This window comes from Pantherophis guttatus, chromosome 3, assembly GCF_059756535.1.
Source record: "Pantherophis guttatus breed Tessera chromosome 3, ASM5975653v1, whole genome shotgun sequence".
Lineage (NCBI taxonomy): Eukaryota > Metazoa > Chordata > Lepidosauria > Squamata > Colubridae > Pantherophis > Pantherophis guttatus.
Genome location: NC_142065.1, coordinates 113,951,893 through 113,963,983, shown reverse-complemented (window position 1 = coordinate 113,963,983; position 12,091 = coordinate 113,951,893). Strand labels below are relative to the sequence as shown.

General features: G+C 39.1%; 1 protein-coding gene across 8 annotated transcripts in view; it reads left to right on the top strand.

The window, feature by feature from the left end:
• SUCO (SUN domain containing ossification factor) overlaps positions 1-12,091 on the top strand; it is a 455,138-nt gene that overhangs the window by 274,836 nt on the left and 168,211 nt on the right. The window lies entirely within an intron of this gene.

Genomic DNA, 12,091 nt, shown 5'->3' with positions numbered 1-12,091 from the left:
ATAGTTTTTGTCACTTTTCCAATTCAATATTGTACCCAAAATTTTTAGCCCATACCACAATTGTCTCTTTGACTTGTTCTTCCTCCATTTTATAATCTAGTAGATATTTATAGATTACCTTTATCAATTTCTCATCTGTCCCCAATAAAAATTTATCTAGTGTCATTAATTCTCTATTAATACCCCACATTTTCAAATCCTTCTCATAACATGATTGAATTTCTAGGTATGACCACCACTCGAATTCCACCCCTTGCTCTTTTAATTCTAGTCTAGTTTTCAATTCCCCTTCTTCATTTAGTATATCCATGTATGAGACAATTTTTCCCAAGTTGATTAGATTTGGGTGTACCAGCGCATCTAGGGTGGAGAGCCAGACTGGTGTTTTCATATAATTCTGTTGTTTGATTTTGTTCCATATCACCAATAGAGCATGTGGTATATAGTGCCTTTGAAAATATTGATGTGCTGTGTGTCTTCCATATCAGAGAAATTCATGCCACCCTATTTGAATATGATGGCCCTCTAGTGTTAGTAATCTCTTGTTCCTTAAAGTTATCCACTCTTTAACCCAAGTAATTGTTGCAGCTTGATAGTACAGTTCCCAATCGGGCAGACAAAACCCTCTTCTTTCTTTTGAGTCTTGCAGTAATTTCAATTTGATTCTTGGTTTCTTTCCTTGCCGTATAAATTTCAACATTATTATATTCAAATTTCCAAAATATTTTTTCTCTAATTTTATAGGTATGTTTTGAAATAAAAAGTTCATTGGCAGAATATTCATTTTTATTGCGGCTATTCTGCCCATAAAGGAGAGTTGCAAGTTCTTCCATCTCTCCAAGTCTACGTTTATTTGGTTTTTTAGTTTAGTATAGTTATTCTCCTTGATCGTTACACACCTTGCAGTTAAGTAAATTCCTAGATATTTGATCTGTCCCCGTCCACACACACACACAAACACAGCCAGCCGAGGGTTAAGGAAGCACTTGGCACACACCCAGGTCTTTATCTCCAACTTGGCAGCGATATACACACCGTCTGCCAAGTGCTTTTATTTCCACAGAAACAGAAAGATAATATACTCAGCGTACAAGAGTCCAACAGAAATAATATTCCTCTCAGCAGTTTCGGACGATGCTTTAGTGACTATCCAAGGTTTATTTTTGTTCGTCACAGGGATCACTGGCCACCACCCTCTATTATATAGTCTCTGGGGTGTGGTCCAGTGACTCAGTTCTAATCCCTAGCACGCCTCCTGAGCTGCTACAATCGTTTATCACGCCTTCGGAGGCGTGCATCCAGGAATGACGTCTCTCCTTCACTCTCATCCGAGACACCTGTCTCCCGGCTAATCTCCTCTCCCTCGGCCAGCTCCTGAGACAGTGCCAGAGGGGAGGGGCCTGGAGAGGGAGGCCTGGCTGACTCCTCTTCCTCATGCTCGGAGCTTTCTTCCTCTGATGGGATAGGCTCAGAGGGCGGGGCCACAACAATATTTCACTTATATCATTAACTGAATGCTTATTCCCTTAGTCAAGTCATCTTTCTGTTTATTTGTCATATTCTTGGCTATCATTTTAGTTTTTTCCTTATTTACTTTTAATCTGGCGGTTACTCCATATTCCTCCAATACCTCCATAAGCCTCAGGCCTGATTGCAGTGGTTCCTCCAGGATGAAAACTAAGTCATCTATGAAGGCCTGAAGTTTATAAATTTCTCTTTTAATTTCCAATCCTTTAATTTGCGTATCCTTCCGAATAATCCTTGTCAATACTTCCAGTGTTAGTATAAACCAGCGGTTCTCAACCTGGGGATCGCAACCCCTTTGGGGGTTGAACGGCCATTTCACAGGGGTCGCCAAAGCCCTCTCTCGCCCCCCCATGCCTTCACTCACCCTCACTCTCTGCTCTGTTGGATCGCCGGCCGTTCGCTTACCCCGCCCACTCCCAATCTATTGCTGCCTCCTGAGTCCCAGCTGATGGCTAGAGGAAAAAAAACTGTTTAAATTCTTGCCGCGGGGCTTCAAAGGGCCGCCCTATAGCCAGTGGTGGGATTCTGCCGGTTCTAGGGGGTTCGGCCGAACCGTTTGTTAAATTGCTGGCTTGCCCCGCCCCTCCGCACCACTATTTATTGCCAATAAATAGTGGTGGCGAGGGGCGAGCGAGCCGGCAATTTAACAAATGGTTCGGTGTTTTTTTGTAATTTTATTGGCCCGCGGAGCTTCAGCATAGGCTAATTAGCCCTTGATTAGATCGGCTCCCGACTCTCAGCTGATTTGCTCTCAGCTGTTTTGCTCAGGGCTCTGCTGCTTGCTGGAGCAGATATTTTTTCCCCTAGCTATGCTGAAAAACGAAACTGAAAGTAAAGCAGGCTGTTGGCTTTGCTGTTGCTGCAACGTTGGAAAATTAGGCAGGCACATTTCTTTTCTTTTTCCTCACCAAAAAAGGTAGGTGCAAACAATGGGAAATTTAGGGAAAAAGAGGAGAGTTCAAGATTTTAAAACACAAAAGAAAAAAAGCTCTATTTAACTAGGGAATTGTAATAATTGAGATACTATTAATTGTATATTGTGTTGAAAGCAGAAATGATTAAGTTGTGGTTTGGAGGAATATATGGGGGAAATTATTTGGTTTATTATTATTGGTAAATATAATTAATTGATTTGTAAGAAATTGGATTGCATGGAAATAATTGGAATATTCATGTTCATATTGATTAATATGCAAAAAAAGTAGTTATATAACTAATTGATTTATATTAAATTGTTGAATTCATATTAAACAACTGTAATATTACATAATTAACCAATGTGAGGATGGATATAAAAATAGATGACAATGGGAAGGGGTATAATATAGAATAGAAGGGAAAAATTGAATTTGATTAAGATTAGAGATGAGGATGAAGGGTAATATTGGTTTTTTACAAAAATAGATGAGGAATAAATATGGCAAAAAGGAAATATAGAAATTGTAAATTTAATTGAAATGACTAAACACTGTTTAAATTTGTGAACCGGCCAAATACTCTGTTCAAAGAAAATATATTGTATGTTTGTATGTGTGTTTCTAATTATTGTTATTTATTCATATTTGTTCTCTTTTATTCTTTAAAGTTTAACAATTCATTCTTTATCTTAATATCTTTCTATTTGTTTGGGGTTGGCTTTCTTCCCTTTCATCTTTTTTATTGTACAGCAATCTTTCTCCTCAAACCTACCACCTCTCTCTTTTCTTTCCTTCTTACTTTCCCTTCCTCCCCCTCTTTTTCTCCTCCCTACTTCCTCTTCCTTTCTCCTTCTCCTCCTCTCTTCCTCCCTCTCTTACCCTCACTCCTACTCTAATTTCCCTTCCCTTCCTTCATCCCTCTCTATTGCTGTATCCTTTTATGCATATGGACTACTCAGAGGGCTGAAAAAGTTATTTCTGACTGGTCCTCGCACTTTTGACCAGTCCTCGAACTTACGACTGTCCTCACATTTTACGTTTTTGTCCTATCTTGTCACCATGATGAAGAGCAGCAGTTGTGAAATGGGTGACATGGTTGTTAAGAATGCTACAATGGGCATAAATGATGACCAGTCATAAGTGCGAAGACCGGTCAAAAGTGTGAGGACCTGTCAGAAATCACTTTTTTCAGCCCTCTGGGTAGTCCTTTTGTGCATATGGACTACTCAGAGGGCTGAAAAAGTTATTTCTGACTGGTCCTCGCACTTTTGACCAGTCCTCGAACTTACGACTGTCCTCACATTTTACGTTTTTGCCCTATCTTGTCACCATGGTGAAAAGAAGCAGTTGTGAAATGAGTGACACGGTTGTTAAGAATGCTACAATGGGCATAAATGATGACCAGTCATAAGTGCGAAGACCGGTCAAAAGTACGAGGACCTGTCAGAAATCACTTTTTTCAGCCCTCTGAGTAGTCCCTATACACATAGCCATGGCCACCCGGTCACATGACCAGCTAGCCACACCCACCCAGTCACATGACCTCCAAGCCATGTCCACAAAATAAGTAGTAAAAAAATTTAGAACCCACCCCTGATTGGGGTTCACCACAACATGAGGAACTGTATTAAAGGGTCGCGGCATTAGGAAGTTTGAGAACCACTGGTATAAACAATAACGGCGATAACAGACACTCTTGTCTTGTACCTTTCTAATTCTAAAGTTTTGCATCACCTTGCCGTTCACTATTACTCTAGCCTCCTGTTTAGAATATATTGCCATAAGCATATTTATAAATTTATCGCCGAAATCCATGTATTTTAATTGTAACATAAATTTCCATTTAACATTATCAAACACCTTTTGAGCATCTAGGAATAACAATACCACTTGTTTCTCTCTGTTTTTCATAATATTCTAGTATATCTAATATTGTTCTCATGTTATTCCTTATTTGTCTTTTGGGCAGAAAACCATTTTGATCAACGTGTATAAACTCGTTCAGAAACCTTTTCGATCGTTCAGCTACTGTTTATGTAAATATTTTATAGTCTATATTCAGCAAAGAAATAGACCTATAGTTTTTAATTATCATTAAGTCAGCATCCTCTTTCGGAATCAATGTAATATTAGCTTCCACCCCTGATGGTGGTATCTTCACTTCTGTTAGAACTGCATTGTATACCTAAAGTAATATTTGTCCTAGAGTGTCTTGTAATTTTTTGTATATTTCTGCTGGTAACCCGTTGGGGCCCAGTGTTTTATTATTCTTTTGGTTTTTTTATTGCCTCTATTAGTTCTGGCACCTTTATTTCTTCGTTTAACATACCTTTTATTTCTTCTGGAACTTTGGTCAAAATGACTTTCTCTAAACATTGTAGGGCTTTTTCTTCTGTGAAACTATCATTATCATTGTATAGTTTCTTATAAAACTCCTGGATTATGTTCTTTTCCCCCTCACTTTGATTCCATCTTCGTTTTGCAATTTACTAATCCACCTTTTCTCTTTCTGCTTCTTCAATTTATAAGCTAACCACCTCCCTGGTTTATTTGCATTCTCAAAGAAGTTTTGGTTAGTTTTCTTTATGTCTTGTACCAAATCCTCCTCTTCGAGGATGTTCAGTGTATGTTTAATTAAGTCCATTTGCTATTTTAGGTTTCTTTTTGAGGTTCCTTTTGTAACTCTACCACAAATTTTTTATATTCTTCTTCTAAGTATTTCTGTCGTTGCTTCTTCCTTTTGTTTTTGTTTGCCGTGTATGATATAGCAACTCCCCTCATATATGCTTTCGCAGTATCCCATAGGTTTGTATCTTCTTTCTTGTTTTCCTTAAAAAAACCCAACCATTTGTTTTTCCATCATCAGTCTGAATTCTTCATCCTTTAGAATCAATTTATTTAGAGTCCATTTTACAGTTTTCTTTTGTCCTTTCCAACTAACTCTCATTGGATCATGTTCTGCCCAGATATTTGTATCTATTTCTATTTCATTCACTTCAGAGTTTAATTCCATCGACATCCATACCATGTCAGTTCTGGACATTGGTGTCTATTAGAGTAGTATGTATACTGATTCCTCCCCTGATTTCTCTCTCTCCAAATATCCTGTACGTTTAGCTCATCTACCATTTTAAAGGTTCTAGGTAGAATTCTTCTAGTTCCCTTTTTTACTTTGTTGCTTTTGTAGTCTATTTTTTTTATCTATTATTGCATTGAAATTTCTTACAATACAGAAATCTCCTACAATAAATACAATCACCCTCTATGCCACGAATAGTATTATGTAATTTTTTGTAAAATTGTTCTTGTCCCCCATTTGGAGCATAAATTTCTACTAATAATACCCGTTTTCGATTTAATATTATTTCCACAGTCAGAATCCTTCCCTCCTCATCCTTATAGATTTGCTTGGCCAAAATTGTCTCTTTAATGTATAACACTACCCCTCTCTTCTTTTGTTGTGATAATGAAACAAATGTTTTCCCCAATTTGGGGTGTTCCAGTAGTTGTTTATATTTTTCTTTTATATGGATTTCTTGTAATGCTACTATATCTAGGTTCAATCTTTGTAGTTTGTTAAGGGTCTTCTTCCTTTTCAAGGGGGAATTCAACCGGTTGATATTCAGTGATAAAATCTTAAGCTCTTCTTGCATTCCTCTACCTATATCTGGGTCTTATATTCCTTGTTGTTCTAATCTCTCTCTGTTCCTTAAGTCTTTCCCTGTTACTCTCCGGTCTTTCTCCTTTTTCTTTTCCCTCTTCTTTGATTGTAGTTCCCTTTCTTCCGCAGCAGATATTCTTAGGTCTCTTTCTTCTATTACTTTCCTCTCTTCTGGTTCCTCCTCGTTACCAAAATGTTGATTATAAAAATCCTCCGCTTTGTCCAAAGTATCCACTCTCTTTTCTCACCATGAGACCATTAAACCTTCCAGTGTCAACCAAGTTTTCTGGGAGTTTTTAGCGCCTCTAGTTCTTGTGATTGGTCCGCACCTCAAAAAGGACTGCTATCCTCTAGGAATTGCCTCCAGGTGAGGAGGATTTACTAGATTGCATATGCTTCTTTCTCCCAGACAGCCCGACATCTTTCTGCTAAAAGAGTTTGTGAGAGATGTAGGCACAAGGTTGTAGCTTCCCTTTCAAATTCTTTTGAAGGAGCAATGCCCTCACCTCCACATCACTAGTATTCACCTGAATGATAAATGGCTTCCCTGAGTCAGGATGCTTCAGCACCAGATTGGCTGCAAAAAGTCATTTTAACTTCTCGAAAGAGGCTTGGCATTCCATTGTCTATTTCAGTGATTGAGGCTGAAATGGGGCTGGAGCCTTCCCCCACCCCTTGCCATTGTTCCATCCAGCTGGGAGAACTATATGATTTTTTATTCCCTCAACTGCATGCCCAGTTTTCCCAAGGCTAATCAGGGATCTGGTACACCGAGAATCTAGCAGGGCAGTCAGGAGTCCCTTGCATCCTGAGGAAGTCAGCATTATTTCTACACTTGTGGAGATGATGGTGCCACTTACCATCGGGTCATCTTCTCCCTTCCTATCCTTTTGTAAATGGCTGGAGGCTTAACCCTCGTTGCTAGGTGGGGTGAACTCTACAACATCCACTCCTTTTGCGGGGGGCTTCCTTCAGTTTGGGTGGACCTTTATCTCTCCTTGGAGGGCCTCGGGGATGGGTGACAGTGGCTGGCTGTGGGGCAGAGCACTCTGACGCTCAGTGTCCCTCTTTGTTGCAGTGAAAGCACACAATGAGGCCCCAATATGCTTGGCTGACTTGGGGGGGAGTGTCTCCCTTTCCTCCTTTTTGGATGCTTCATTTTTCCAAAGCATGGTGACTTCAGTCTTGTCACCCATGTATGCTCGCAGAATTCAGCCAGGTTGATTTCCACTTCATTGACTAAGATGTACCACCCTTGGAAGGTCTGCCAAGCTCCTTGGGACAAGCAGTTGTAGTATATCTCCTTAGCCAGTCCTTCTCGAAAGTGGGTCATCAGCAGGCATTAGGGCGATTCCCCCAGTTGGCTGGCTAATCTCTGGAATTCTTGGATGTATTCCACCACCAGCCATTTGCCCTGTTTAATGACTCCAACGCAGGTCTCTGTTCATTCATCAGTGAAGGGATCATCAAATTGCCTTCTCAAGGCTTGCATAAAGGCATCAAAATGATACAGTTCGATGATATCATTGTCATGGACGGCCACTAGCCACTCTGTTGCGTCCCCATCCAAAGTTAGAGCCAGTTAATGCTGGCTGCATCATCTGGATACATTGCTCCATGTAATGCCAGGTCTGGGCCCAAGAAGTATTTGGTTCCCCATCAAACTTGATCATCATGGGAGGCGGTTGGTGGTCTGCCTGAATCAATAGCTGCACCAGAGCCTAGTTAAGCCGCTGGCAGAGAACAAGGTGTTGCGGCAGCCACAGTAGCAGGGTCCAACGCCAGGGCTGCTGCCCCCTGGGCCAATGACTGCCTTTCCAGACCTTTGAATTTCTCCCTCAGTTGGTCCACCGCAGGGCTGAGAGCGATAGAGGGGAACTTCTAATTGGAGTTATCCCACTCTGCGGCAGCTTCCTCACACAACATTTACCCTTGGAGAAGGCTCTTTGGGTTCGCCTGTTCTCCCTACCCCCCAGGACTATTGGGCCTTCAAGCCTCAGAGAGCCGATTCCTCAGGTTGCTCCTCTGGTGCAGTGGATGGCCCCACAGGTTTTCCCCCCAGTAGCCTTCAGGCAGGCTCTGGCAGTCTGAGTAGTTTGGGCCTCCTGTGGCAGTCCTTTATCTTGGCTGGCTGTAGCTTCTCACATGGCTCAGTTGGGCTTCCATCCCTCCCTTCTTCCTTACATTCCAATCTTTCTCTCTACCCCCTTCCCCTGATGCTCATGAACCTTGGATACGTGAGATGCAGTCATGAGAATAATTGAGTTCCACCTCATTGTACCAATAATATATCAATTTGATTTTATCTGCTCCACCCGCTGATGTCCAGAAATAGTGTCATTTCAATTATTTGAAGACTTTATCAATGAAGAAATCATTGGTGAAGTGCAGAACTTAGGTGTCCTTTTTCCAAGTCCAATGCTCATTCTCATTCTCTCTCCCTCCCTCCTCCCTCTCTCAATTTTTAACAAAAAGAAAAAAGATATAAAGAAATGTCTTCCAATCTTTATTTCAGCACTTACAGTTATAAATCTAAAGATACATTGTGACTCTTCTTTTTATACATAGTCCTTGACTTATGACCACAATTCAGCTCAAAAAAATTATTGCTAAGCAAGGCAGTTAAGTGATTTTTGTCTCATTTTACTATCATTTTTGCCACGATTGGTAAGTGAATCACTGCAGTTATTAAGTGAATCATGTGATTGTTAAGCGAATCTGACTTCCCCCACTGACTTTGCTTGTCAGCTGGGAAGGTTACAAATGGTTTTAAGTATGAAAAATGGTGATAAGTCTTTTTTCAGTGCTGTAACTTTGAATAATCACTAAGTGAATAGTTTTAAGTCAAGAACTATTGGTACTTCTTTTATCTAATCATCAAAAACATAATTCATATTCATTTTTTCTTTTTAATTAAAAGTCTACTCACCAATAAACATGCTGTCTTTTTTCTAATTAAACAATTCAATTTGAACCATTTCTGTGAGTTTTGCAGTCCGGATCAACTAATCAATCAGAATACAGCTATATATGTAAATGAAAAGAACAAGCTTAAAAATCCTAGCCTTTTAAAATTGAAAATATGGAGAATTGGGAGGATGAATATGAGACACTAAGGGAGATGTTTCAAAAAATAAGGGAGGCATTTAAGGGAAATAAAGAAGCAGAGGATTGGTTAGATTGCAAAAAAAGAAAGAGAAAAGATGAACGAGAAGCAAGAGAAACGAGATAATATTGAAAAGGAAATAATTGAAAAAAAGATAAAGATGATTACACTGGGTTCAATAGTGATAGAATAAAAATGGATAAGGGAAAATACATCTCAAAATGAAGAGAAGAGAAATAAATGGGGAAAGATTGAGAATGAAAAGCAATAGAGTTAAAATTAAAGGAAAAAGGCTGAATGGGAGGAGATATAAGCAAAGGAAAAAGAAGAAGGTAAAGAAATGGGAGAAAGGGAGGAAAACATCAAGAAAGGGAACTGTGGAGAGACTAAGAGAAAATGGTTAAGAGTCAGTGAAAACGTTAATTTGTTAATAAAGAGAAGGATGCTAGTTGTAGAAATTGTGTGTGAAAATGCTGTTAAATGAAAAATAAAACAATGTGATATTGAAAGAAGCACTAAAAGGAGAGAATAAATTATAAGATAATAATTAATTGAAATTAAGATGGAAATTAAATTTAAAACTGAATGAAATTGAAATGCAAAAAATGATTTAAATAATATACTTGTAAGAAGTAAAGTAGAAAAAATATATTGTTAAAAGTAAAAAGTCTAAGGATTGGAAAATTGTTTGAGTAAAGAACAAATATAAAGATATTAAGATAAAGAATGAATTGTTTAAAGAATAAAAGATAACAAATATGAATAAATAGCAATAATTAGAATTTAAGGGCAAATAAAGATGTTGTTTATCTAAGCAAGCATAGAAATATTGAGACATAATAAAAGGAAAGGGAAAAAAGATTTTGGCAAAAACTAATTGAATAAAATGTATTTGAATTTGATTAATTGTATAAGATAAGATATGGCCAATACTCTGTTCAAAAAAGATGTGGGTAAATTTTGGGGGGGGAACCAATAAAACTTGTTTTAAAAAAAAAGAGAGAGAGAGAACAATGAGTTAAGCATTTCTGCTTTCTTTCTACTGCCTGTTACTTACTTCTCTCTTTAGTGGACTGTTTCCTTGACTGTTTCCTTATTATTTATATGTTGAAAGAAAGTTCTTTTATTATCTTTGACTTTTGTTGCAAGTCTTTGTTCATTCTGAGCCTTTGCTTTCTTGACTTCATCTTTGCAGATTGGGGCTATATGCTGGTATTCTGCCTTAGTTATGTGTCCCTCTTTCCATTTTTTGTACTTATCCTTTTTGTCTTTAAGTTTATCAGAGATATCTTTATGCAACCATGCTGGTTTCTTGGATTTCTTGTTCTTCTTTTTCAGTGTTATTGTGTTGGACTGGGCTTTTATGATCATAGTTTTCAGAGTTTCCCAAGCTTCTTGGGTTGTTTTCCCCTTTAGGATTTTTATCCATGCAATTTTGCTTGTCTTGTCTCTGAGTTTGTTAAAATCAGCTCTTTTAAAGTTTAAGACATTGGTTGGATTATATTCTATTGCTTCCAATCGAATTCCAATATAACATGGTCTCGTCCAAGGTTCTGGCAACTTCAACTCCCTCTATCACTTCTTCTCTATTAGTAAGAATTAGGTCAATATAGCTTTTCCTCCAGTTTCCCCCTCTACCTTTTGGATGACAAAGTTGTCAGCTAAATTGGTTAGGAATCTCTTCAGTCTCCCAGTTGCTGCAGAGTGTCTCCCAGTTGATATCAGGGTAGTTAAAGTTTTCCATTAATACTGTGATATGTCTTCTACATACATTTAATTGGTTAGTAAAGAGTTCATCAGTTTCTTCTGCTTGGTTGGGTGGCCTGTAGTATACTCCTATAGCAATGCCATTTGTTCCCTTTTTACATTTATCCATATGGATTCTAGGAGGTGCTCATCCTTACTTTTGTGTATTTCTAAAGAGCTGTAGTGGTATTTTATATATAATGCATTTCCATCTACTTTTTTGTTAGGTCTATTTCTTTTGAATAGCTTGTATCCTTCCATCAGTACATTCCAGTCATGAGTTTCATCCCACCAAGTTTCAGTAATGGTAACTATATCATATCCCCCTTCTTGTACTAAATTTAAGGTCCTGCCTTGCTAACCTTCTCAAGAAAGCAGAACTCTTGAAATGAATGGCATTTCAAAAAGAACTTTTATTGAAAGACAGTAATAGCCGATAGTATAGGCCCATGATGCCAAACCTATGACACACGTTGAATTATGGGTGTGGGTGCGCACACGCACGACCCACGCTTTTGGCATGCGACGGCAAAAAGGCTAGCCATTACTGGTATAGGTAGTATCTGAATTTTACGTGCTGGATCATTAGGTTAAACCGGTCCTTCCAACGCCCCTCCCAATGTCCAATTCAATTTTGAGCCAATCCCAAGGTGCGAAGATGTTGTGAGAACTTCGGTCTGAGAAGGTGATAACAGGCAGTTCCTGTGGTTGTAAGACAAAACAGATGGCTGAAGGCATATTCTTTCCCCCCTCCCAACATCCCAAAGATATATCAGAGCAGAGAAAAAGAACAAAGGAAAACCTCATGCAAGCATAGCCCGAATCATTCCCCCCTCCAGAATGGCAAGATCCCGATAGAGATCAATGGGAGCTGACACACTGCCCCCGTAAGAAAAGGAGATGTCCCTCTGGAGACAAAATAATAAAGGGAAAGACAACAATAAGAACAATTAGGTTTGTCAGGGTAGAGTTGGTGGAAGTGCTTGATTAATCTAGGGCAGTGATGGCAAACCTTTTTTCCCTTGGGTGCAAATTCCTCCTCATGCTACCCCGCTCCCCTGTGCAGGCACACATGACCCCTCCTGCACTCACTCCCCGCGCATGCGCGCACAACCACCCCACGCCCCGTTTTGG